The sequence below is a fragment of the Macrotis lagotis genome, chromosome 6 (genome assembly GCF_037893015.1).
Source record: "Macrotis lagotis isolate mMagLag1 chromosome 6, bilby.v1.9.chrom.fasta, whole genome shotgun sequence".
Classification (NCBI taxonomy): domain Eukaryota; kingdom Metazoa; phylum Chordata; class Mammalia; order Peramelemorphia; family Peramelidae; genus Macrotis; species Macrotis lagotis.
Window position 1 is genome coordinate 168,332,786 of NC_133663.1, and position 25,261 is coordinate 168,358,046.

At 35.1% G+C, this 25,261-nt stretch overlaps 1 pseudogene; it reads left to right on the top strand.

Annotated features, from left to right (window-relative positions):
• Positions 1–21,926: 21,926 nt before the first annotated feature.
• On the top strand, positions 21,927–23,424 carry LOC141492276 (ATP synthase F(1) complex catalytic subunit beta, mitochondrial pseudogene; annotated as a pseudogene).
• The last annotated feature ends 1,837 nt before the right edge of the window (positions 23,425–25,261 follow it).

Consider the following 25,261-nt stretch of genomic DNA (forward strand, 5'->3'; position numbering starts at 1 on the left):
GTTCCTTTATCATACATTAATATAGCCTTCCTTGATGGCTTCCATACACTGAGTGACTTGGGTCTATAATATTTAGGACAGCATATTCTGACCTGTATTTCCAATTCCAGAGGATTAGCACTCAAAGATTGTTCTTGGGTGCAAATCCAAGGGATTTATGACCATACTGAATGAATAAGAGAGACCATAATTATCACAAGAATTGGTTAATTCCTGAGCACATTGTAAAAATTAACAAATTAATTTCAATGGCCTTGCAGAATTGATAACTCCTGAAAAATCTCATATCTATGTTAGAATACCAAGGAGGATCCTGACATCAATTGTCATCCAGATTTTCCAAGAGTGGGAGTCATTATATGCTTATGGAGACTAGGGAAACATTAACAATAGCTAGCATTTACTTTAAAGTTTGCAAAGTGATACATGTTATCTCATTTGATCCCTGCACCCCAACAATCCTGTGAGAAAGGTGCTATTGTATATTTTTTCCTGTTTTATAAATAAGAATCCTGAGTCTGGTAGTAGTTAGATGACCTCCTCAAGGTCAGACAGCTAGATAATTGAGACAGAGTCCACATTCAAGTCTTCCTGACAGCAGTGCTTCTAGTACTTAAGGTCTACTCTACCCACAATGCCACCTAGCTAGTTATACAATCAGAAAAACTTGGAAGCTGACCTACTTTTTGGACTATTGGTTAGGGTGAAGACCAAATCCCCAGTCTTCTAGTAGTTGATGCCACAGTGAAAATTTAACCTAATGTAAAATATCTTTTATATACCTCTCCCCAAACTGATCAATAAAGCCATCTTCTTTGAACATTAATTTATCAGTATTTTAAGAAAGAGTTCAGATTCACCTCATCTTTACCAAACAAGAAAATTAATTTTGAAAGGGGGGAAAGAAAATATTTCAATAAATAACACTTCTTCATCACCTTCATGTATATTAGTTAATGGAGCAAATTGTTTAAAGACATATTACATTGTTCTAAGTGCAATTTTCCCTACAAGACAAATTATGTCTAAACAACCATTTCTGGGGAGGGCCATCCAACCCACAAGCCATGAAAGGTTATTCAGCTTCACAAAACATGGTCTTATTCTTTATGACAAGAGTTTAATTCATAAGGTCATTTTTTTATCCAATAATTGTCTTTAGCACTCTAGTACCATGAATTGAGATTGATTTGTCCTTGCAGCCTGTCACTCAGAAGGGAAGGCAATTACCCCTCAGAATTTGCATATCTTCTTATCCCCTTCTTTATTCTGAAGCAATTTACAGTTAGTAATGTCTTTAGTTGAATATGCCTGCTGGAAACTAGCAAAAAAAAACCCCATAAAGTGGAAAATTAGGTTGAAGAGAAAAACCAGCATGTCCATTTACTGAGTTAAGCTTATCCAATTATCTTTTTAAATTTTTTTTAGGTTTTTTTTTTTGCAAGGCAAATAGGGTTAAGTGGCTTGCCCAAGGACATACAGCTAGGTAATTATTAAGTGTCTGAGCAGATTTGAACTCAGCTACTCCTGACTCCAGGGCCAGTGCTCTATCCACTGTGCCACCTAGCTTCCCCCAATTATTTTTTAAAAGATTTTGTTTATTTTGAATTTTATAATTTTCCCCCTAATCTTACTTCCCTCTCCCCATCACCCACACAAGGCAATTTACCAGGCTTTACATTGTTTCCATGGTATACATTGATCCAAATTTAATGTGATGAGAGAGAAATCATATCCTTCAGGAAGAAACATAAAGTATAAGAGATAGCAAGATCAGGCAAAAAGATATCAGGTTTTTTTTTCCCTAAGCTTATCCAATTATAAACATGAATAATCATGGCAAATATAAAGGAAAAAGGGGAGAAAGTCTAAGAAGATAAATAAGTATTAGAAGATTTAAAAGGAAAAAGGTATTATCCATGAAAGGTTAGTCCTCTTTCTGTAACCAAGGAGAGTAACTAGTCATAGAAGCATCCCATGGCAGAGCAGCATATGCCCCCATACACATGGAATTCACAATGTCTTTGCTGTAGAAGACAACACACTTATCTACAAGTCACAGATCCAGAAAGCTTCAAAGCCTGGGCTCAGATACTGGTGGTACAGAAAAGCAAGCAAAATGAGTCTTGTTAAGAAGCATTATAGAAGAATAGATTCCTGAGACACCTAGGCAATTATCCTAACTGTGATGTGGACCAGCCATAAAATCCTGGACAAGTTGCTTCAGTCTGGGCCTCAATTTTGTCAACTGTAAAATGGAACTAATTCAATTTGGACTACATGAGCAACTATCTGTAATTTTAAGTCTTAGCACTGAGGGGTTGAGATTTGCCCATGATCATACAGTCATTTTGTGTTAGAGATCATATATTTTGAGCTGAAAAAGTCAAATTTGAACCCAGGTATTCCTAACAAAAATTGCTTCTCTGTCTATACCATCAAACCACCTTCTCTTTTTTCACAAAAAGCTATATATAGAGGAAAGGCTATGCTGACTTGGAAAAGATTTGAATAGAGAAGCTTGCTTTTGGGAAAAAAATTAGAATGAGGATAATAAAAGGAAAGAAAAGGAACAGAAAGCATAGATGAGGAAGGAATGGATGTAGACATTAGGTTGCCAATGTGAGGAGGGGAGTTGCTTAGGTGAAATAATACAGTTTTCCTTTTTCCCAAAATAGCAGCTTTCAACATTCTGATCAGGACTGTGAAAGAATAGGTACTTTTACAGAAGAGAATGGGAAGAGCAAAAAAATATATATATATATGAAGACACATTGTGGCAAGGATGGCCTGGATCATGAAATCATAGGCTTAGATTGTATTTTAGAGGTAATCTATCAAACCTGAATTCAGTAGTCCCAAAGCAGAATGCTTTTTCTTTTGGGGGAAAAATGCAAACTGCATTATTCCATTTACACCACACCACCCCCACTGGCAATTAGTAATTTGGGTAAGTCTCTTAAAAAAAAACTATACCTCAGTTTCCTCAAATGAGGATAATAGAACTTATCTCCCAGTATTATTGTGAGGATCAAAGGAGATGATATTTATAAAATGCTTCACACAGTGCCTGCCATATATTAGGACCTTAATAAATGCTATTATTTTACAGATGAGAAAATTGAGGGCTAAAGAGATTGAGTTACTTACCCAAGGTCACACACCCAACTAGCAATGGAACCAGGAAAACCACCTTTATCTCCTATCAGCCCTGCACCACCTGCTCCATATCATGAGGACAACTAGTTGGTGCAGTGGATAGAGCACCAGTCCTAGAATCAGGAAGACCTGAGTTCAAATGTGACCTCAAGACAGTATGTGACCTTGGGCAAGTGGTTTAACCCTGAATGCCTCATATCCGGGACCATTTCCAATGTCCTGATCCATTTTTGACCAATGGACCTAGATGGTTCCAGAAAAGAAAGTGAGAATGGTGACTTAGCACAGTTCCTCCCTTCCCCCCTCCCCACCCTAAAATCACTCAAATCCAATTCAAGTGCATATCATGATATCATCTCCCTGATATCATGGTCTTCTTCCAGAATAAAATATAAATATCATCATAACCATTATATCACACTGTTTGTCCTTTGCATGGCAAAGCTATGTATATTTTCTCAGAGATATCAAGATTATTCCCCTGCAGTTTCTAAGGGTATGCTGCAGACACAGACCTCACAATGCAGAGAAACCCAATGATGGGCCCAGAGCCCAGGAGACAGAGCCAGCAGGCAGGCTGTGTCGCAGCAGGGTCGATAAGAAGGCTGAAAATATACTAACCATAACTAACTCTACAAAAGCACTGCCCACTACTCTTGTCCCCATCTTGCCCACACATATTCCCAGTCTCCAAGTTTATTAGCAAATTGATAATCAAGAAATTCTTCTTGCCCTGACACAAACCCAGGGAGTTCCTTCATTCAAATTAATTAACATTGAGGAACCTGAGTGGAGACAGACCTTGAAGCCCTGGCTAAGAGGAAAAAGGAAGGAATTTTTTATCACTTTTGTTTTGCAGTATTCCATTCTAGTAGCTATATAGATATGTTGTCAGTACATGAGCATTCTTAGTTTCAAGTGAAACCCACTACAAATCCATTGGGTTTCCATTGATCTACATCTGTCAAGTGTTCCTAAAGGAAAACAAAGTCATCATGTTTCCACCAAATGAACACTGAGTCAGTTTGCTAACCAAGGGATCCTCTTACTTTCTTTTTCTCTGGAGGATCATACACCAAACCAGTCTTTCCATCCCAAGCCACTAAATACTCAGCTATTAGTGATAGCTCTCTGAAGGGACTATCAGCAATTCTTCTTGGTTTCTGAGCTGTATCTCTTCTCAATTTTACCACAGCATCCTGCCAAGGGATGTAAAGAAATCCTCTTCATCCTTTACACTCCATCCCACTGATTAATGTTCATTGCACTAAGGGATAGCGGGAGGAGAGATGCATGCTGACGTGAGAGTGGGGGAGCTGGACTTCTTTCAAATAAATCCCACTATATCTTTGCATGCATTGAAGTAGATGTCAAATTTGTTCCCCCCAGTAACATTTAACATCAAGTTTATTCTAGTCACAATATTGCTGTATAATCACACACACCATACCTTACTAACCTGGTTGGTTTGTTTTGTGTGTGTATGCGTGTATTGTTTTGTTTTTTTTTTTGGTCAGGTCTATTTTAACTCTGTAGAAGTAGAGCAAAGCTCAGCACCAAATCTGGAGCACAACGATTGGTTTCGCATTTTTTCTGGAGGTAATTAGAGGCTCTTGAGTATTATTTTGCTGTTTATTTTTACCTCCATGAGTTTCATGATTTGCTGCATCAGCTGGTACGCCAGGTTTTAATTCAACTTGGCCACGTGCTGAATAAAAGCTCTTTGAATCACTCTTGCAAACCTACAGTAGTGCTGCTAGCTGTTAAGTAAAAATAGGGTAAAAGGAAAGTAAGTGAAGGTAGCCATGTGAATGCCATATCTTAAAGAGTAATAAATCAAATGAAAAACGATTCCAAAAAGCAGTTTCCAAGATGTCACTATGTAATTATAGATCATCAACATATGTCTTGCATATTCCAAAATAACCTGTAAGACTATTCTTTTCCTCCTCCTAAACTTGGGTTCAAGAAGTGGGGGATGGAAGATGACAACAGACTTAGAAAAATCATAATCCAATGATGCATTACAAAATGCACTTTAAAATGCACCATATGCATTTACAATGTAAGCCATGACATATCCTCACCAGATGAATAATGACTACTGTTCAAAGACCATTTTCAGTACAAATAAGTCATGTGCACCCACACATAAAACATATATTATATATATATATATATATATATAGAGAGAGAGAGAGAGAGAGATGTATGTGTGTAGAGTTGTGTGTAGATCTCCACACACATACATGCAAAGAGAGATAACTGGTCCTAAATTGCTACAATTCATATTCTCCTCAATATGATTTCCAAAAGATTGCTATGATGATATAGAACCAAGTTCAAATAGAGCACCCTCACCTAAGTGAAAGAAACTTGACCAGTCACATCATCATTATGTCAGATATGACTTGAACCCAATTCTTCCTGACTTCAAAGCAAATTCTCTAATACACCAAAATAATAGATTAATTTAAGATTTCTCTGAGACACAATTACTGACAATCTCCCTTGCATGAAACTCCCAAATTATAGGTAGTTGAGAAGAATTTACATGGTTAGTAACAACAGGAATGATAGAAGCTTTAGGTCCATCTTCAGTACACTCACACTTGTCTTACATAATTAAGAGTAAGAAAAATTGCCGTCTTTAAAAGCAAAACATAACTATGCACTATAATTTTTATTTGGCATTCCCCCAAACTCTAATCTCTTCTCAAAAGCTAACTGACACATGAAACTATTATTATCAAAGTTAATTTACCATAAATATAAACCAGTATATTAACTTTACAAAAAGAGAGTTTTCTTCTTAGTTTGTTTGTTTGTATTGGTTTCTTTAAAAATAATCAGTTCTGAGTGGATGGGAGGGAATTAGAAAAACTAGGTAACTCCCTAGTGCACTAACATTTTAAAGATCTTAGAAGGCTAAATTAAAGACATGAAAAGTCATCTAATTCAACCTCATCATTTTACTAATGAGGAAACTGAAACCCAGAGTTCAGGTTAAGTATGTCACTCAAAGGTATGCAGCTAGTTAGAGGCAAACAGATAACAGAGTTAAAAAAAAATAGTATCTGGAGTCAGGAAGTTTGTATTCTAATTTGATATCAGACATTACCAGGTTATGTGACCCTGGACAGGCCAACTTAACATCTCAGCATTTATTCTCTGTAAAATGGGACTGATAATAGCACTTATCTCACAAAACTGTTGGGATGAGTTAATATGTAAAGTGCTTTGTAACCTGAAAGAGCTATAGAAGTGTTAGCTAATGGTAGAGCTGGGATGTGAACCCTGGTTTTGATTCACATTCCATGATGCTTTGATTTGTCAAGACCATTTAAATACAAGCTATGATATAAACATCTGATCACTAAAATTCACATATGACATACATATATTATTGTTATCTGAATAATTATTCAGTGAAGACCTTGTTTTGGATTCTCTTTCAGCATCTGTGATCATTTCAATAGATGCTGGTCTGAAGACTAACTTTTATTTCACAAACCTTTTATTCATAAAAACTACAAGAGGAATGTTTAAAATTCTCAGAAGAAAAGTGATTTTCAGCCCCTTGTTTCCAAAGATTTCAAAATTATGTATTTGCTACAAATGAGTGTTAGGCTCCTTAAATAAGAATCTTCCCAATTTCTTAAAGTTTTGTCCTCCCAACTAGCTTCAGAAAGTCAAAAACCTTTGATTCAAGTCTTCCCTTCGATATATACTGATTGTATAATCTGGGCCAAGTCACATAGCTTCTCAGTGACCCCAGGAAATTCTTTAAGAATATAAGTTGCAAAGTGAGAAAAAGTGATGCTTTTGCATCAATGAAATCACAGGGGGGGGTAAGGTTGGGGCAGAGACATGGACTTGCTGAAAGGGATATAAAGGAAAATAATGAGAGGGTGAGGGGGGAGGGAGGGAGGAAGGGAGATGGGGAAGAGAGAGAGAGAAGAGGAGAGAAAGAGGAAGAGGAGGAAGAAAGAAGAGAAGAAAGAACTGGGAAGGAGAGGGGAGGAGAGGGGAGGGATGATAGCTAAATATAAAATTCTTTATAATTAAAAAGACTATATTCTCAAAGAGAATCTCATTTGAGTCTCACAATAATCCTGTAAAGTGGGTAATTTAAGTAATCTCAATTCTATTACATCCTTAAGACCCTAAAGCTGAGCCCAGTTTAGTAATTTACTCCAAATCACACAATGTAGAGTATCCAGTTCTCCCAGCTCTGGATTCCCTTACAGTACACCATGTTACCACTTGGGCATTTTTAAACTGACAGAATTCTCCGGTTGCTATTCTCCAGCCTCATATTGTGTAGTTTGTTTTTAGTATTTCTCTTCATATGTGTTGTTGTCACTCTATGTAGAGCCTAATACCTTAGAAGATAGACTTCTTTGCAACAAATCAGTATCCAATCCCCAAGGCAGGTCTATGCATATTAGATAATATTTGATGAGATGGCACCATAAATTCTCATTTGCACTTGAGCCATATGTACACACACATAAAAAGAAATATTTTTCAACTTACATTTTAATTGTATGTTCATTTTTGTAATACCTTGTGTTACAATACATTTTATAAGGATGAAAGAGACAGGTACTTCTATGTAAGATTTTAGGGGAACTAGGTAGCACAGTGAATAGAGTGCTGGATCTGGAGTTTGAAAGAATTGAGTTCAAGTCTGGCTTCAGACACTATCTGTGTGATCCAATGAATAATTTAGACTGAAAAACTTCTAGAAAAAACTAGAAAAGAGGCTTAGATTAGGGATATGTGACATTAATATTTAAAATATATAGTATTATAAAATTAAAAGAGAAGCAGATCAGATGCCTTTAATAGCTATGGGAAGGAGAATTTTTTTTTCTTAAATAACAAATACAGGCTATTACAAAAGATGAAATAAAAGTTTTGATTACAATGAAGTTGAAAGACTTCTATATAAAAAAATTTAATGCACCTAGGATAAAAAAAGGAAGTAACTGAATGAGGAAAAATATCTTTATGTCACATATCCCTGAAAAATCTTGGTATCTAAGATAAATAAATTGTATTTAAATGTATCCATATATGTGGCTATGTATATATTTATTGTACATATACACATGAACAAAAATTATAAAAAGAATTGCAAATATTAATAATTATATCCAAGAATGTTCTAAATTACTACTAAGAAAAGAAATATATAACAAAACTATCTAGAAATTTCACTTCAGGCTCTGAACATTGGTAAAGATGAGAAAAGATGAGAAAAGTCAAAGTTGGAAGTGTTATGGGAAGATAGGCCCCAGAGTCTTTTTGATAGCAATGAGAATATGTAGAATTATTCTGGAAAACAATTTGGAATTATACAATTAGAGTGATTAAAATTCTTTAATTCTTTGACCAAGAATTCCATAACTAGATTTATACCCCAAAGAGGTCATTGAAGAAAATCTCCATATACAACAAAATATTTATATAACTTATTATGATATTAAAGATTATTACACTGGGGAATGTCTAAACAATTTGTGTTACATGAATATGAAGAACATTACTATTTTGAAGGAAATTAAGTACAGAGAAGCATGAGAAAATATGAACTGATAGAAAGTGACCTAAGTAGTGCCAAGTAAAAGAATTTATACACTGACAGTACCAATGTTATAGAAAGAACTACATGCAAAAATTAAAATGTAATTTTTGCAAAATTACAAAGATTACATTGCTCAAGCAAAAAGGAAAGAAACACCTCTTTGCAGAGGTGGGAGGTCTGTAAGTATTGTACATTACTTACATTTTCAGGCTTTTTGTCAATGTAATTTTTTCCTCCTGTCCTTTTATTCTGATCTTTAAAAAATATTATTTACTATAAGCAATGGCATTATATGAGCAGAAGTGGAAGAAATACTGGAAAATTGTGATGATGTAAAAGAAAACAGAAGACATCAATAAAAACTTACTTTAAAAATTTAGGCTGAATGGTGGATCACAATAGTTAAATTACCTGTCTGTTCTCTAAAAATAAAAATAAATAAAGAGAAAACTATTATCTAATGTCTTAGAATTTATTCTAAAATGCCTTTAAAACATGACCTAATAGAGATCAGGATTTTCTCTTAAAAAAAGATATCTAGAGGAAAACCTCAACAAAACCTCAACAACTGAGGAAAAATTATGCATGTACCTTTAATATTTGTGATATACATAATGTTATTTATATATTCATTTTGTACAACTCATGTTGATAGTCAACATTAATGAAACATAAAATAATAATAACTAGCAGTTATATTTCGCTTTGGGATTTTCAAAGTGATTTGTTACTTAATTAAATCCTCACAATAATCTTATACACTAACATTATTATTATCCACATTTTACAAATGAGTAAATTGAGACTAATAGAGGTTAGATGACTTCCCCAGAGTCACACATATCAAGTCACTGAGGCAGAATTTGAACTTAGGTCTTCCAGTCTCAAATTCCAGAGCTCTATCCATTTTACTATCCAGCTTCCCAGGGAGAGATATAAATATAGATTTTAATGTTTAAACCATAACCAGAATAGAAAATTTTGTAAACTGGCTAAGAAGTTTAGGTTCAATTCTACAACCTACATTTAGAAAAGAAAGATGATGCATATTCAATTCTGAGAAGCACAATCTAAGTTCTATCTTTGTGTCCAACACTTTATGACCTCAGATAAATCTCTCCCTCTTTTTTGATTTAGTCTTCTTATATATTAAATGGGAATTATTCCTGCTTAGAACAACCATTAGGAATGCTTTTCTCCCTTATATCAGAGCTAAATCTGCCTCTATGGAACTTTCATCTATGGTTCTTAAGCTTCTGCTTTTGTGTTGAACTGCTCTAATGTTATATTGCCTCCTACTTTTCAAACAGGTTGAACTAGGTGTTCAGTAGCCCTCTTAAACTCAACGTATTCAAAAAGGAACTCATTTTCTTTCCTCCTAAATCATTCCCCACTCCTAAATTTCCTATTATTATCAAGGATAAAACTATCCTCCCAGTCCTCCAGGCTAGCAACCTAGTTGTCATTCTTATCACTTCCCTGTCTCTCATTCTTCAGATCCACTCTGTTGTCAAGAACCATCCACTTCACCTTTGCAACATCTCTTATATATGCACCCTTCTCTCTCATATTGCTTCTACCTTGGTGTGCTAATTCATGTTTGCTGGGTTTGTCTGCCTCAATTTCCTCCCCACTCTAATCCATCCACCATTCACCTGTCAATATCTTCCTTAAGCATATGTCTAATTTGATGAGTTCTTACTTAGTTAACTCCAGTGGCTCCTAATCATCTCCAACATTAAATACAAAATTTGGTTTAGCAACCAAAGCTTAACCTGACCTCCCTATCTTCCAGTCATCTTACAATTTATTCCCTACCACATACTCTACAATCCAGAGACTCTCTCTTTTCATTATCTCCTGGTTTATTTTTTTGTTTTTGTATGTAACTTATTTGTACATATTTTTTCTTTGTCATCACAATCTTAGATTGTGAGTTACTTTAGACCAAGAACTGCCTTTATATAGGTAGCACAGTAGCTAGAGTTCTGAGCCTAAAGTCAGGAAGTCTCATCTTCCCTAATTTGAACTGATCTCAATCACTTAATAGCTGTGTCATCTTGGGCAAGTCACTTAACTTTGCCTCATCTCTAAAATGAGCTGAAGAAGGAAAAGGCAAACAACTCCTTTGCCAAGAAAATTTCAAGTAGAGTCACAGAGTCAGAAATGATTGAAACAGTTGAAAAACAACAAAAACAAAATATTTAATGAGAGACTGACATTTAAAGACATTTATGAGTATGAGTATGAGTTCATAGACTTCACCAGACTGCCAGAATTCCATGAAATAAGAATAAGACTGTCAGACAGGTTAAGGTCACATGAACTTCACTGCCTGCCATTATCATTCTGTTAACTCATATTGAGTTTGCACTCCACTAAGAATCTCTGATGTGTGTTCGATGAATTATTGTCTAATTACAAAGTGAAATACTTAAAACTTAATCTTTGGGAGCCCCAATGTAAGATTTTATGTACCTCCCCATTAAATTGTATTTGGCCCATTGTCCATATCTGCCTATATTATTCAAAGTTTTAGCTATCCATCCAAGATTTGTATAATCTAAAAGTAAGATAAGTATAAGATTTATAATTTTATTTGAGTCACTGACCAGAAAGTTAAACAGATGGTCAATCACAGATCCCTGGGAACATAAAATTAGAGACTTCCTTCCAAAATGACATTGAACCATTAATGGTCTCTCAGTTTGGTCATGCAACTGGTTCCATATCTATTTAACTCTATTACCTTTTGGCTTATACATCTCCATATTACCCATAATGATAATACATCATTTTCTTAAATGATCTACTAAATTATATTTCCATTTCCCTGAATCGCCAATCTTATGTCAAAAAAGGAAATGAGGTTGATTTGGCACAATCTGGTTTTTTTTTGGTTTTTGCAAGGCAATGGGATTAAGTGACTTGCCCAAGGTCACACAGCTAGGTATTTATTAAGTGTCTAAGGTCATATTTGAACTCGGGTCCTTCTAACTTCAGGGCCAGTGCTATATCCACTGCACCACCTAGCTGCCCCCCACAATCTATTCTTAATGAAACTATGCTAGTTTTTTGTGACTGCTTATATTTCTAGAGATACTAATTTTAATGTTACATACCAGCACCTCACCAAGGATCTAAGTTAACCTCATTGATTTATGCATAATTGTCTTTCTTCCCCCTTTAAAAAATGGGAGCAATCTTTGCCATTCTCTTTCTTTCCTAACTCTTCTTTCAAAGATCCAGTAGGCCAATAATCATGTGTACTAAATTTTTCAAGTATCCCTGGCATATAGTTCATCAAAGGCAGCTAGATGATCTCTTCCTATCCCCATACTTTCTTTATTTACATACTCGCATTAGCCATGCTTGTTCTGAATTTTCCAATTCAGAGATCATGTTATTCAGAAAAGAAAGCAAATGCAAAAGACTTGAGTAGGTTCATTTTTTTTCAGTTTCTCCATGCAATCCTAAAGGATATGTCCTATCCTTTCTTTGACCTTCCCCCATTTCTCAACATAGCTTTATACAAAACAAAATTCCTTTTATTAGGTCATCTAAGACAATTTAGATTTTAGGGAAACAAATTTTATAGAGTTTAGAAAAGTATAGATAACACATAAAGACCTAAATTTTACAGAAAAAGTAATCCAAGGAGGAAAAGGAAATCTCTTATGATTAAAACAACTTCTATCTCTGCCTCTCTTGATACTGATTCAAATAATTTTCATTACAAGTATATATTTTCTTAAAATACATCAATACTCAATCCCAGTTCAACTTTTTTTGATATTTAGTCTTATTTTAAGTCATGGGTCTAATCTCACCTAGTCTCAAAGAGACCTATGAGATAAAATTTACCACCCAACCAATAAAACTTTGCAATCCTACTACTAGGCCTGTATTTCAAAGAGATCATAAAAAGGGGGAAAGAACTACCTATACCAAAATATTTATAGCAGCTCTTTTTGTAGTGGCAAAGAATTGCAAATTGAGAAGATGCTCATCAATTGGGGAATGGCTGAACAAATTGTATTATACAAATATGATGGTCTGAAAGAAATCATAAATGGGCAGAGCCTGGAAAGATTTACGTGAAGTAATGTTGAGTGAAATGAGCACAACAAGGAGAACATTATACACATTAACAGCAATACTGTGTGATGATCAATGATGTTGGACTTAGTTTGCTTCAGCAGTACAGTGATCAAAGAAAATTCTAAAGGACTTGAGATTTTCTATGGAGAATATCAACCATATCCAAGGAGGGAACTGTGGAATTTGAATGCAGAGCAAAGCATACTATTTTCCATTTTTAAAATTTATTTCATGCTTTACGTTTTCTCCTCTCATATTTCTTTTCTCTTTTATTCTGATTGTCATAATGTTACTAATATGGAAATATGTTTAACATGATTATATATGTGTGTAACCTCTATCATATTACTTGCTTTCAAGGGAAGGGGGAAGGAGAAAAATGTGAAACTCAAAATTTTACAAAAAAAGAATGTTGAAAACTATTTTGCATGTAGTTGGAAATATATTTATCATTTACTGCTCAGCATTAGATATCAGTATTTTACATTTTACTCTTACTTTATTTGTTTATGGAAATTTGAAGTCATGGATTTTTTTTAACTCATTCCTTTCTTTGATCTTTTCTCCTGCGAATTTCATGGGGACCCTCCTGTGGTTCCTTTTCTTTACTTATAGTTGGTTTTTATGCTAACAATCTTGGATCAACATAAATTGCTTTCTCCCTTCCCCTTTCTTTTCAGTTTAAAGTCCTTTTGAGAAGATTTGCAAATAGAATTTTTCCATTTCTTATTATGTTTGCTCTAATCTGTCCAGGAGCAGGTAATTTATATATCTCAAGTCACGGTTTAGAAATTCCAGAACCCTTCTCAAACAATTATTGTCTTAACCACTTTCCAAATTTGCCCTTATCTTCTGAAGCCCTTGTTTTCAATTGACAACATAGATTAAAATTTCACTTGTGCCCCTAAAGTCCATAATTTCATGACTAAATCTTAGTAATCTTCAATGGCACTTTCTACTTTCTGGCAGCATCAATTTTCCCTATTTGATTCCCAGAAGTGGGCAATAGTAATCAGGTTTTTTTTTAAGTCTTGAAAGGCTCTGAATCAAGTCATACATGCATACATATATATATATATATATATATATATATGTATATATATATATATATATATATATACATATATATATATATATATATATGTATATATATATATATCAGGAAGACAACAGATCTCAGCAGCAGGATGTCTCTAAAACTCTTTTCCACTCTCTTCCACTGACCTTTAGGGGATGATTATGCCTCATAGGACAAAAAAAAGCAGAAAGTTACTTATATGATTCAGTTCCATTTTCTTCAGAAAGAGGCAGAAATATTTTACTTAGTTCAAAGCATTCAGGATTCTTCTCTATGAATATTCATTCACCCTCCAATTTCTTGACACAGGTTAGGATCCTCTCTCTCTACTCTCCAAAACCATAACCCTTGCTCACTGATTCTGAATTACTTCAATATAAAAGTTCTATCATGTAACATCTTTGTTTCTCATTTATAAAATATCAGTAATTGATATTCTGATAAGAGATAGGATTTAAACCCAAATCTTCAAGTCATGGTTCTATCCAATATATCCTACAAATTTCAGTAAATACACACATATGCATTCATATGCATATGATGCATACATATGATAGCAAAATTAGGAGCATCAACAAATACATGTCATCAACTAATACAAGTCATTGACACCATTGGCTGTTTTAAGTATAATTATATTTTAAGAATAAAAGGTAATAAATAGTACATAATCAGGGTTGGCATTAGAGAATAATTCAGTGAATTAAAGAGTTACCTGCATCTGGGAGAATAAAGTAGCTGCTTTCTGATGTATGAAATGCTATATATGATATCTCACTTTAAGACTAGGACTACAAAGAAGTTTTTAAAATACAAAATTATATTATTAAATCTGAACATTCAAAATAAAAGAAAATCTAGCTAAGGAGTTAATTTTATTTTTGTTTGTTTTTTAATTTGTTTTATGTTTGTTTGTCTTTTAATATGACTTCCTTAGAAATAAGTGCCAGGACAAGTCATGAGGCAAATGGAAATTTAAGGGTAACAATCTATTTAATAAGCAAAGGGCAGAAAGTAACATGTGAGCTAATGTGCTAGCATTTGGAAAAAAGGAGAGCTTTTCAATATAATATCTTATAATAACTTACCCAGCGGAAATGTAGCATCAACGGACATATGGTAGAGTCCAGTCCCATACTGAGAAACCTTTGGATGGAGGCATTCAAAAATATATTCAACCTGACTAATAATAGCACACTACTGATCTTTTTTATTATGAGTCTTATTGGAGATAGAATTTATGAGAAAAAGAAATACCAGCATGACATGGAATTATTCCACAATACACAATTTCCTTCCTTATAATCCAGTCTTGACCAAGAGGAAATCTGAAGAATCACCACCTGTTCAATATCTGCCTTTCATAAAATTAAGCAGAGGATTGAGCCAAAATTAATAAAAGGCATATGTTTATACAAATGACAAAATACAAGACTGAATTTGTTCAAAGGTGAGATCAAAAGAATAATTAAATGAGCTAAAATTACTTCAAAGAATAATCCTATTTATTTGTGATTATAGCTTTTTAAAAATTATATCCTAACCCTTTATGTCCATAGCTTAAAAGTTTAGTGACTAATGAATTGGACTTAGAGTCAGAAAGAACTGAGTATGAATCCTGTGTTAAGTATTTATTAGCTATATGACCAGAAGCAAGATTCTTAATATCTCTCAACTTCAGTTCTCTCCACTTTAAAAATAGCATTATAATTAGGTTGTTGTGGAGGATAAAATGATAATATTATATATATATATATGTATATATATATATATAATGATAATATTATATATATATAAAGCACTTTGCAAACCTGAAAGCACTATATAAATTTTATTATTTTTGTTGTTATAAAACGAAACCTTCAAAAGACACTATGTTTCTTGAGAGCTCCTTCATTTACCAGAATTCCCCTAAACCTATGGCTCTGCCATGCCATTTTACTTGTATAGTACAGTTTTATAAATGTTGCAGGGAGTCCTTGCTCTTCTCCTAATTCTGCTCCATGGTTCCTCAGATGTCATGCATCACTCCTCTTCTACTTTTGGTAGAGAGATCAGGTCTTCAGAGCAGGGTAAAATCAGAGTTTCCCTTATTTCTTTGCTCTAGTTCCATTATGCTATTCAAAACAAAAACTATTTTCCCAGAAGAGAAGTCCAGGCTAGCTTCACTCACATTATTCTTTGGGCCCTCTAGATAGAGTGGACCCCTGGATCATTAGTTTATTACCACGTCTTAACATCTCCCAAATTTATATTTTTTATTCCATTATCCATTGGCACATCTTCAGACTGAAAATGCTTATTATTCAACAAGCTCATCTTACTTTCCTCTCCCTTTTTTCTTCTTTCTTTTCACTGAATTCCCTACTGCTTGAAATATTTGAGTGATTGAGTTTTTAGTACAAGGACCAAAGTAGCCTTCTGAAGTAGTCAAATGTCATTTCCCACAAGACATTCAAATCAGCTCCTATCACTTTCTTAGAGAAGAAATAAGACCCTCATCTAAAGGCTTTTACCAGGCTACTCTCCTTCCACTGCATTCAACCCTTAAGCCTTTGATCTCTTTCCCAGAAAATTTAGTCGATACATTGCTACATTTCATCACATTGTTACACCCAAGCCTCTTCTCAGATCAAAACTGTTACTTATAATAAAGATTAACAAGAATGCTTTCTTTCCTTCCAGCAGTTTTCTGAGGTCTCATGTCCACCATAAAGAGATAACAAAGAGAATATCCTGATTGAGCTCCTGTAGAACTTGACCAAATAGTGAACCTGAAATCACTAAGATCTGGATTCATATTCCACTTCTTATGCTTACTATTTACGTCAGATCAATTTGCTCCCATAAAATGAGAATACCACCTTTTAGGGTTGTTGAAAGGCAAATATATGAAAATATACATCACTGGGGTCAAACAATTTTGTTCCATATATTGACTTAGAGAATCACAAATTTATGTCATCGATATTGTATTATGTCTTTGTTTATTTTGTTAAATATTGCCCAGTTACACTTTAATCTAATTGCTGGAGATTTACAGTTCACATATAATATCTCTGATGTCCATGAAGCACTTAAAGCAAAAAACATCAAAAGAAAGAAATAGCTGTTGTTATTATCCTGCCTGATAATATAACTTCCATGACTTGACTTGCCATTTCTCTACATATATCACCCTTCTGTCTCATCTTTAACACAAATACTCTTATTTTCAGTTATTTGTTGATTTTCTTATTTGAAAACAGATTTTTGAGCTAAAAGAGAGCTCCCATTTTACTGCTGAAGAAATGCAGTGGTGAGGTGAACTACCCAGAGTCACATAGTGAGACAGTTATTACTAGTAACAAGGTTTCATAGATATCGTTGCCTTACCATCTAGGACAAGCTAACTATATAGCTTGCTGGCAAGAGGATGGGAGAGGGTCTCAGAGGATCAGGATTCCAGGCTTTTTTGTTTCCTTGGGTAAATCACCTAAATATTAGGGAGTTCACTTTCCTATAATAATAAGGTAGATGGACTAAATGATCTATAAAAATGCCTGTTTAAATTCTGTTGTGTTCTGGAAACGTCTTTTACAAATACTATTATAATAAATTAATTCAATAATAGTAAATAGAACTATAATTAAAAATAAAATTCATAAATATATGTAAATTTTCTTTCTTATTATGCTCAAATTGAATTTGCAATTTCTTAAGTGTGATATTCCTTCTAATAATGTAGATTGCAGCCCATTCATCATCTTTCCATCCATCCATTTCTGTGTCTTTATATATTTTATATGTACATGGGTGTTATAGATAACATGTATACATGTATATAGATATATATCTATGTGGGTATATCATATATATATATATATATATCATATTTTTTCTTTACTTGTGATTTCAATTTCACTAGTAGAGGTAGTTTCCTAGTGAGAAACTGCCTCCTATCAATATTTGCTCCACTACTCAAATTTTTAGACAGGTGAATAGAGCAATGAGAAATTATAATTAACTGAGGAACATATAGTCAGCACATACCAGAAGTAAATCTATAATCTAGGCCTACCTGACGCTGAGCCAGCTCTCTATTCACTATGCCATATTGCTCCTCCTCACACTTTCATATGACTTTTACTCTATTAGGTAAAAACTATGTCTTGGTTATTGACCCGATAAATGGTTAATCCTATTTCAATATGTGCAAAAACTAGCTAAAGTAGTAGCATAGTATAATACATAGAGAGTTGGACTTGAAGACAGAAAGGCCTGGGTTCCTGTCCTACCTCTGACATCCTGGCAAGTACGACTCTTGGCAAGTCACTTAACCTCTCAATGTTCTAGGCAGCTCTAAGACAAAAAAGTTGCATATGAAATGTTGACCTGTATTAGCAAAAGAATTTTCCTCAACTAGAAGCTCCCTATTCCACTGCAATCACTAATCTTGTCTCCTAAAAACTAGATGGTCCTATGAAGACTGGAGGTTCAACCAAAGTCATTAATTGCACCCCACTAGTTTGCCACTTAATATCTTTTGATCTCTTAACTCATTCAGATGTATGTCTGTCAATCAGTCTTTATTCTTCATTACTGTCTTCTCCACCCAATGCAGAAATGTAAAAACTAAATTTGTACAATAATAGAACTCTGGATCACATCATTCCCATCTACCACTTGGGGAAAATGAAATCTGTTGCCACTGATCATTGTGAACTGAAATTAGTGGGGATTCTGCCAGACTCCTACTTCAAATACAAATTCAGTGAGCTTATCATCAAATTCAAAGACCCTTCAACAAAGAACTATTTCAGTGCTTTCCAAATCACTGACATATTTATAATTATAATCCTTTTTTGTTACTTTATCATATTCCCTTCAACCCATCAAAACAAAAACTCTGCAACTAACTAGGTTATTCACTGTCAGTTCAAAGAAGTGTTTATCTTTTTATTAAGGATTTGAAAATCCTTGGTGAATGCTACAAGTTCCCTTGGTGAACTCCCACCTATGATAGCATTGTATATTCCTCTCTCTTAAGTATAATCTCTCCAGGGAATCTGAGATTTAACCTTTTTTGTGAATGATGTATTTGGCAAATGATTTAAATTTAAAAGCAGACAGAGAATGCCAGGTTTTAATGGCTTAGGATTTCTGTTAACAGCAGAAGGTGGTGAGTTCAACTAATCTAAGGGAAAAGGAGTGTGTATTTATCTGTGCATGTGTGTTTGTATGTGTATATGTTTGTGTATATCTATGGGTGCTGATATAGGAAATGATGAAGGAAAATTCAGTAGATGTCATATTAATTATACATAATAAAAACTAACTTTTTAATAAATTATTATGAACCCAGGCCTTGCTATTATTATCTCATATGACCTCCTAACAACTCTGGGAGGTGTGTGCTATTTTATCTACAGTTCACAAATGAGGAAACTGAAACAGAGATTAAATGACTTGCCCAGGGTAACATCCAGCTAGAATCCCATTTGTAGTCAGTTCCTCCAGGTTTAGTAGTTCCTCCAAGTGCTACATAGCTACCCAGAAGGAGTAGTGTTAAATCTAAGAGGAAGAGGAATTGGGTTAGAAATCATGGCCTCAGAAAAATTTCTGGAACCTTGGGTTCAGGATGAGCTGAAGGTAATTTTTAGTTTTTAATATGTGGATTAAATAAAATGCAGGGGAAAAGACTATTGGGAAGAAAGTAAATGAGATTACCACATTTGTCTTCTGAAGAATAGGTATGAAGTAGGCCACAAACGCACCAGACGTGTTATTTGGCATATAGTAAGAGAATGGTAAATGCTTGTTGACTGGAATTATCAGGTGGTTTGGGCAAGAATGATGTCTAAAGGAAGAGAATAAACAAAGGGAAAATAATGGATTCCAAATAGAACATAAAAGCTGAAAAAGAAACATTAGGGGAGGCCAAGTAATAAACACTTTCCCATAAATATATGCCAGACAACTAACTTGATTTGAGTTGCCTGGGGCAAAGGGACGTTTAGGAAGGGGGGAGGGGTTATTAGGACAAGGTGATGTACAAATTGTTGTGGTTCATCCTTTGTTTTCAAAGAGGACCTATGATATCATGGGGTAGTCTCTTGTTTACATGTAAATCCTCTTCTAGACTGAAGGAGGAACTTTAACCACAGGAACAACTGAATTTAAGTGAGAAGGTATTGCACAAAATCTTCAGCCTCACTCTCACTTCCAGTCTTACTCTCACTCCACTTGGACCACTGGTGATGGTTCAAGGTGCTGTAGATGGCCTTAGCTTCTTCGATGTCTGATCCAACTTTAAGGTTTCCTACTGCACCTGTTTCATCTGCTTTCATACCCATTGGAAGAAATTATCTCAATACACATTCCATAGGAGGAAGTCTTCACATGCTTGGGATAGACATTACCCTAATTCACCTATGGACACCAAAAGTGGATGAGCTACCCTGAAAAAGGACTCAGTCACATCAGAGTTGTTAGTCCTCCCATATACTCCTGATGTACTAGTGAATGATAAAAGAAGATCATCAAGTGAAGATAAAAGTTGTCTGCAATAAGAACTTTGTTATGTCTTGGTGTCAGAAAGGGAATGCTGAGCCATCAATCAAGTCATCCATTTTTGCTTTTAAAAGTAAAGGAATGTGATATAATTTTATTTTGTCCTTAAAATGCATTAAGAAGAAGCAGCACTATCTCCTTCACACACACACACACACACACACACACACACACACACACACACAGATATTGATAAACATCCCAGAGACTAATAAACTGGATACAACCAGTTCACACATTTCATTCTGAGCTACTGGCTACCTCCCCACTTTAGGAAAGCACTTCTTGTCTCTTCACTTCTGTGATAACTATAATACTTGCCATATATATGGTAACCCATAGTGATGTCATGAAGGTGAATATTTAACTGAATACTGTACAAATATTCAATTTCTCATAGGTATTTTTAAGTTGCTTTTCATCAACTGCCACATTGCCAGAATCTTTCCAATTTTTTAACCTTATTTTTAAACAGATGCTAGACAACTGAGATAATGGCTTATGGAAATCTATTTTCAAGCAACTGTTGTGAAAATCTATTTTAGAAATTATCGTTGACTTTTTTTGCTATTTCGAATAAGTCCATTTTTTCTTTACCTTAATTCTGTAACATACTGTTCATGTCTAGAACTGTTTTGGAGCCAAAAACCATTTGAAACTTTAAAGACAACTCTCTATTATCACCAATAAATTTTTATTCCATTGCATACTCCCCACAATAATATCCTCCCTGCCTTTTTTTGAGCTAAGCCAAGCACGGTAAATTCTAATTGCCTTCACTAGTATTGGAATTACCCTCTTCTGTTGGCTTCTTATTTGTTCCATTTATCAAATCTGGGGATTCCACACCTAACTGGATATACTCTGCTAGTGGAAGGAGGAACCATAATACATCAAAAAAGCAGTGCTGAATTTGGAGGTTCAAATTCTGTTTCTCTCAGTTACTGTTTCTGTGACCTTGTTGTTGTTTAATCATTTCAGAAATGTCTGACTCTTTGTGTCTCCATTTCCTTGGCAAAAATACTGGTTTGTCCTTTCCTTCCAGATAAGGAAACTGAGGTAAACAGGGTTCAGGGACTTTTCTAGGCTAAACTTGATCAAACATTTTAATTCATTCAGTGTGCTCTCTATATACTAAGAAGCTGTGGTTTTGGGCAACTCAATTGAACTTTCAGCTCTTCAGTTAAGAAGGTTGAACTTTAGCTGGCTATTAAGGCCTTTTCTCTCTCTGAATCTATCAATCTGTGACTAGGGAACAGTCTGTGGGTCTGCTCTCAGTGCTATCATGGGACTCTGCTCTTTTGTCTTTACTTATCCCATTTGTAAAGCATCCTTCTAAAATGACAATTTCATCTTAAAGGAAGAGTTCTCTTCATGTTTTAAAAAAATAATTGTCAAGTCTCTCCCTAGACTCTGCCATGTTGGGGCTATTTGGCCGTACTGATGCTGGCCTTGGGTGCCCTTTGGAGCTTCAGTGTTTTGGAGCTATTGCCCCAGGCCCAAGCCTTGCTACGGGTGGTCCCTGAGGATTTCCATCCAGCCCAGCACTATGCGGCCTATACCACCCCCAGCCCCCAAGAGCAGACTGCCCAGGGCCCCATCATGGCTGTCATCAGGGCATGATGGATGTGCAGTTTGACAAGGGGCTTCCCCCCATCCTCAATGCCCTGGAAGTGAAGGACCAGGAAACAAGACTGTGCTGGAGGTTGCCCAACATCTGGGTGAGAGTACAATCTGGACCATTGCTATGGATGGTACAGAAGGGTTGGTGAGAATACATTAGGTCTTGGACTCTGGTGCCCCTATCAAAATCCCTGTGGGGCCTGAGACACTAGGAAGAATAATGATTGTTATTGGAGAGCCCATTGATGAATGGGGTCCAATCAAAACCAAACAATTTGCTGCTATTCATCTTGAAGTTCCTGAGTTTATAGAGATGAGTGTGGAGCAAGAAATTCTGGTCAATGCATCAAAATTGTGGATCTTTTGGCCCCATATGCCAAGGGTGGCAAAATTGGTCTGGTGTGGTAAAGACTGCATTGATTATGGAGTTAATCAACAATGTTGCCAAGGCCCATGGTGGTTATTCTGTGGTTGCTGGTGTTAGTGAATGAACCCGAAAAGACAATGACTTGTACCATGAGATGATTGAGTCTGGTGCTGTTAACCTGAAGGATACTATTCCAAGGTAGCTTTGGTATATGGTCAGATGAACCATCTGGTGGCTCAGGCTCAGGTAGCTTTGACTGGCCTCACTGTTGCTGAATACTTCTGAGACCAAGAGGGTCAAGATGTACTGCTTTTCATTGATAATATCAGAAGTGTCTGCTTTGTAGACAGAATCCGCTCTGCTGTGGGTTACCAGCCTACCTTGGCCATTGATATGGGTACTATGCAGGAAAGAATTACCACTACCAAGAAGGGTTCTATCACTTCTGTGCAAGCAATCTATGTGCCGACTGATGACTTAACTGACACTGCTCCTTTGCCTACTGTGCTACCACTGTGCTGCCTTGGGCTGTTGCTGAGTTGGACATTTACCCTGCAGTGAATCCTTTGGATTCCACCTCTCAGATCATGGACCCCAACATCAATGGCAATAAGCACTACGATTTTGCCCAAGGTGTGCAAAAGATTCTGCAGGATTATAAGTCCCTCCAGGACATCATTGCTATCCTTGGTATGGATTAGTTGTCAGAAGAGCACAAGTTGACAGTATCTCAAGCCCAGAAAATCCAACATTTCTTGTCTCAGCCATTCCAGGTTGCTGGGGTATTCACAGGACATATGGAGAAGTTGATACTCCTGAAAGAAACCATTAAGGGATTCCAGCAGATCTTGGCAGGTCAGTATGACCATCTCCTGGAAGGCCTTCTACATGGTAGGACCCATTGAAGAAGCTGTGACAAAAACTGAAAAACTGGATGAAGAGTGCTCATGAGGAATCACACCTTTATCTGCCACACATACTAAAATTTCAGTTATCTGAGCAAACTACACAAGAACTTTCATTGGAAAAGCTATGTACTCTGAAGAATATTTAAACTTTTGAATAAAATGTATATGTCACAACTCAAAAAAAGAAAAAAAATAGTTGTTTCAGGAGATTGTGGGGGTTTTTTTGGCAAGGCATGGGGTTAAGTGACCTGTCCAAGGTCACACAGCTAGGTAATAAGTATCTAGGGATGAATTTTATCTGAGGTTCTCTTGACTCCAGGGCTAAGCTCTATCTCCTATGCCACCTAGTTGTCCCAAGAGATTATGTCTAATCTTAATCTATTGAATAAACTTTGATATGTTGTAATCCCATTATGAGCCCCCCAAAGGATGATCAAATATAGCACTGCCATTTACTGGTTAAGTGAAGAAGATTCTGAGAATAAACCATCAAACTTTATCAAAGATGCACATTAATTAAAGTAAAATCACTAAAAGTAGTCTTGCCATTTAATATTCTGTTTATTTAACTGGTTTAATTTAGTGTGTTGATTCATATATTTAATACCCACATTCAGGTCATTATTATCTATCATAAATTATTAATTATTAGGGCTTGGGACTATGGCTATTTGAATCAGTTTGCAAAATGATTAGTACAATACATACAAACCAATCCAACAATCTTTTCTCAAATACCTATTTTTTTGAAAGTATTTCTGCTTGGGATATGCAAAATAAAATCATTCCTGAATTCAAGCTTCTTATTAGAGGGGGTATGACATGTATACATTTGTCTACATACATAATTTAAGAGAACAATAATTACAATCGGTACAGTAGCAGGAAAGGCTTCCCATGGGAGGTAGAATTGAGTTTTGAATGAATGGAGGATTTCTAGGAAATAGAGAATAAGAATTACATTCCAGTCATGATGAAATTGAAGATAGAATATCAAGATTAGAGTATACTGAGTAGATTAGTTTGACTGCAATATAAAATCCATGAAGGGGAATAATGTGATATAACCTTGAAAAAAATAGGCAGGATCTACTAGATGAAAGATTTTAAATGCTAAGCTAAGAAATTTGCATTATCCTGGAGGCAATGGAAAGCTGTGATAAGTTTTTGAACAAAAAAGTGACATGATCAGACCTGTGCTTGAGGAAGATTACTTTGGCATTTATCTGCAAGATGTATTAGAGAGGAGAGATTGAAAGCTGAGAATCTAATTAAGTAACTATTTAAATAGTTCAAGTGAGAAGTGATAGTGATGAGGACCAGAACTAGACTTGTAAATGTGTAAATGAAAGGAGAAGATCGGTAAAGATAGAATATAAAGAAAATAATTTGAGAAGGAAGAATCTTTGTTGTTATTTGTTTTTGTTGCTATTGCTGGTAAGAAATAAGCAGCTCTGAGGGACTCACATAGCAAGTGAACCCAATTTGTTCCTGCTTCCATTCTATAGGAAATGTTATTGAGCCAGAACTATTGTGGTTGGGGATCTTTGTATTTTCCTGTGATACCTTCAACCCCTTCAAGCATGAGTGAAGAATCTTTTTTTCTGCCAAGAGTCATTTGGATACTTATAACATCATTCTTGACCCTACTTGATTAAAACTCCTAGATTTATATATGTAGATGTATAAATATATATATATATACATATATATATATATATAATCACATCATATATATCACATACATCACATACATATACATATATATATATATATATTTTATCATATGTATATGATAGCTTCTGTATAGTAGGTCTATAGAGATAAGTACAACATAGCTCCTGTCTTGAAGAAGTTAACAATATAGTGGGAAAAGTTGC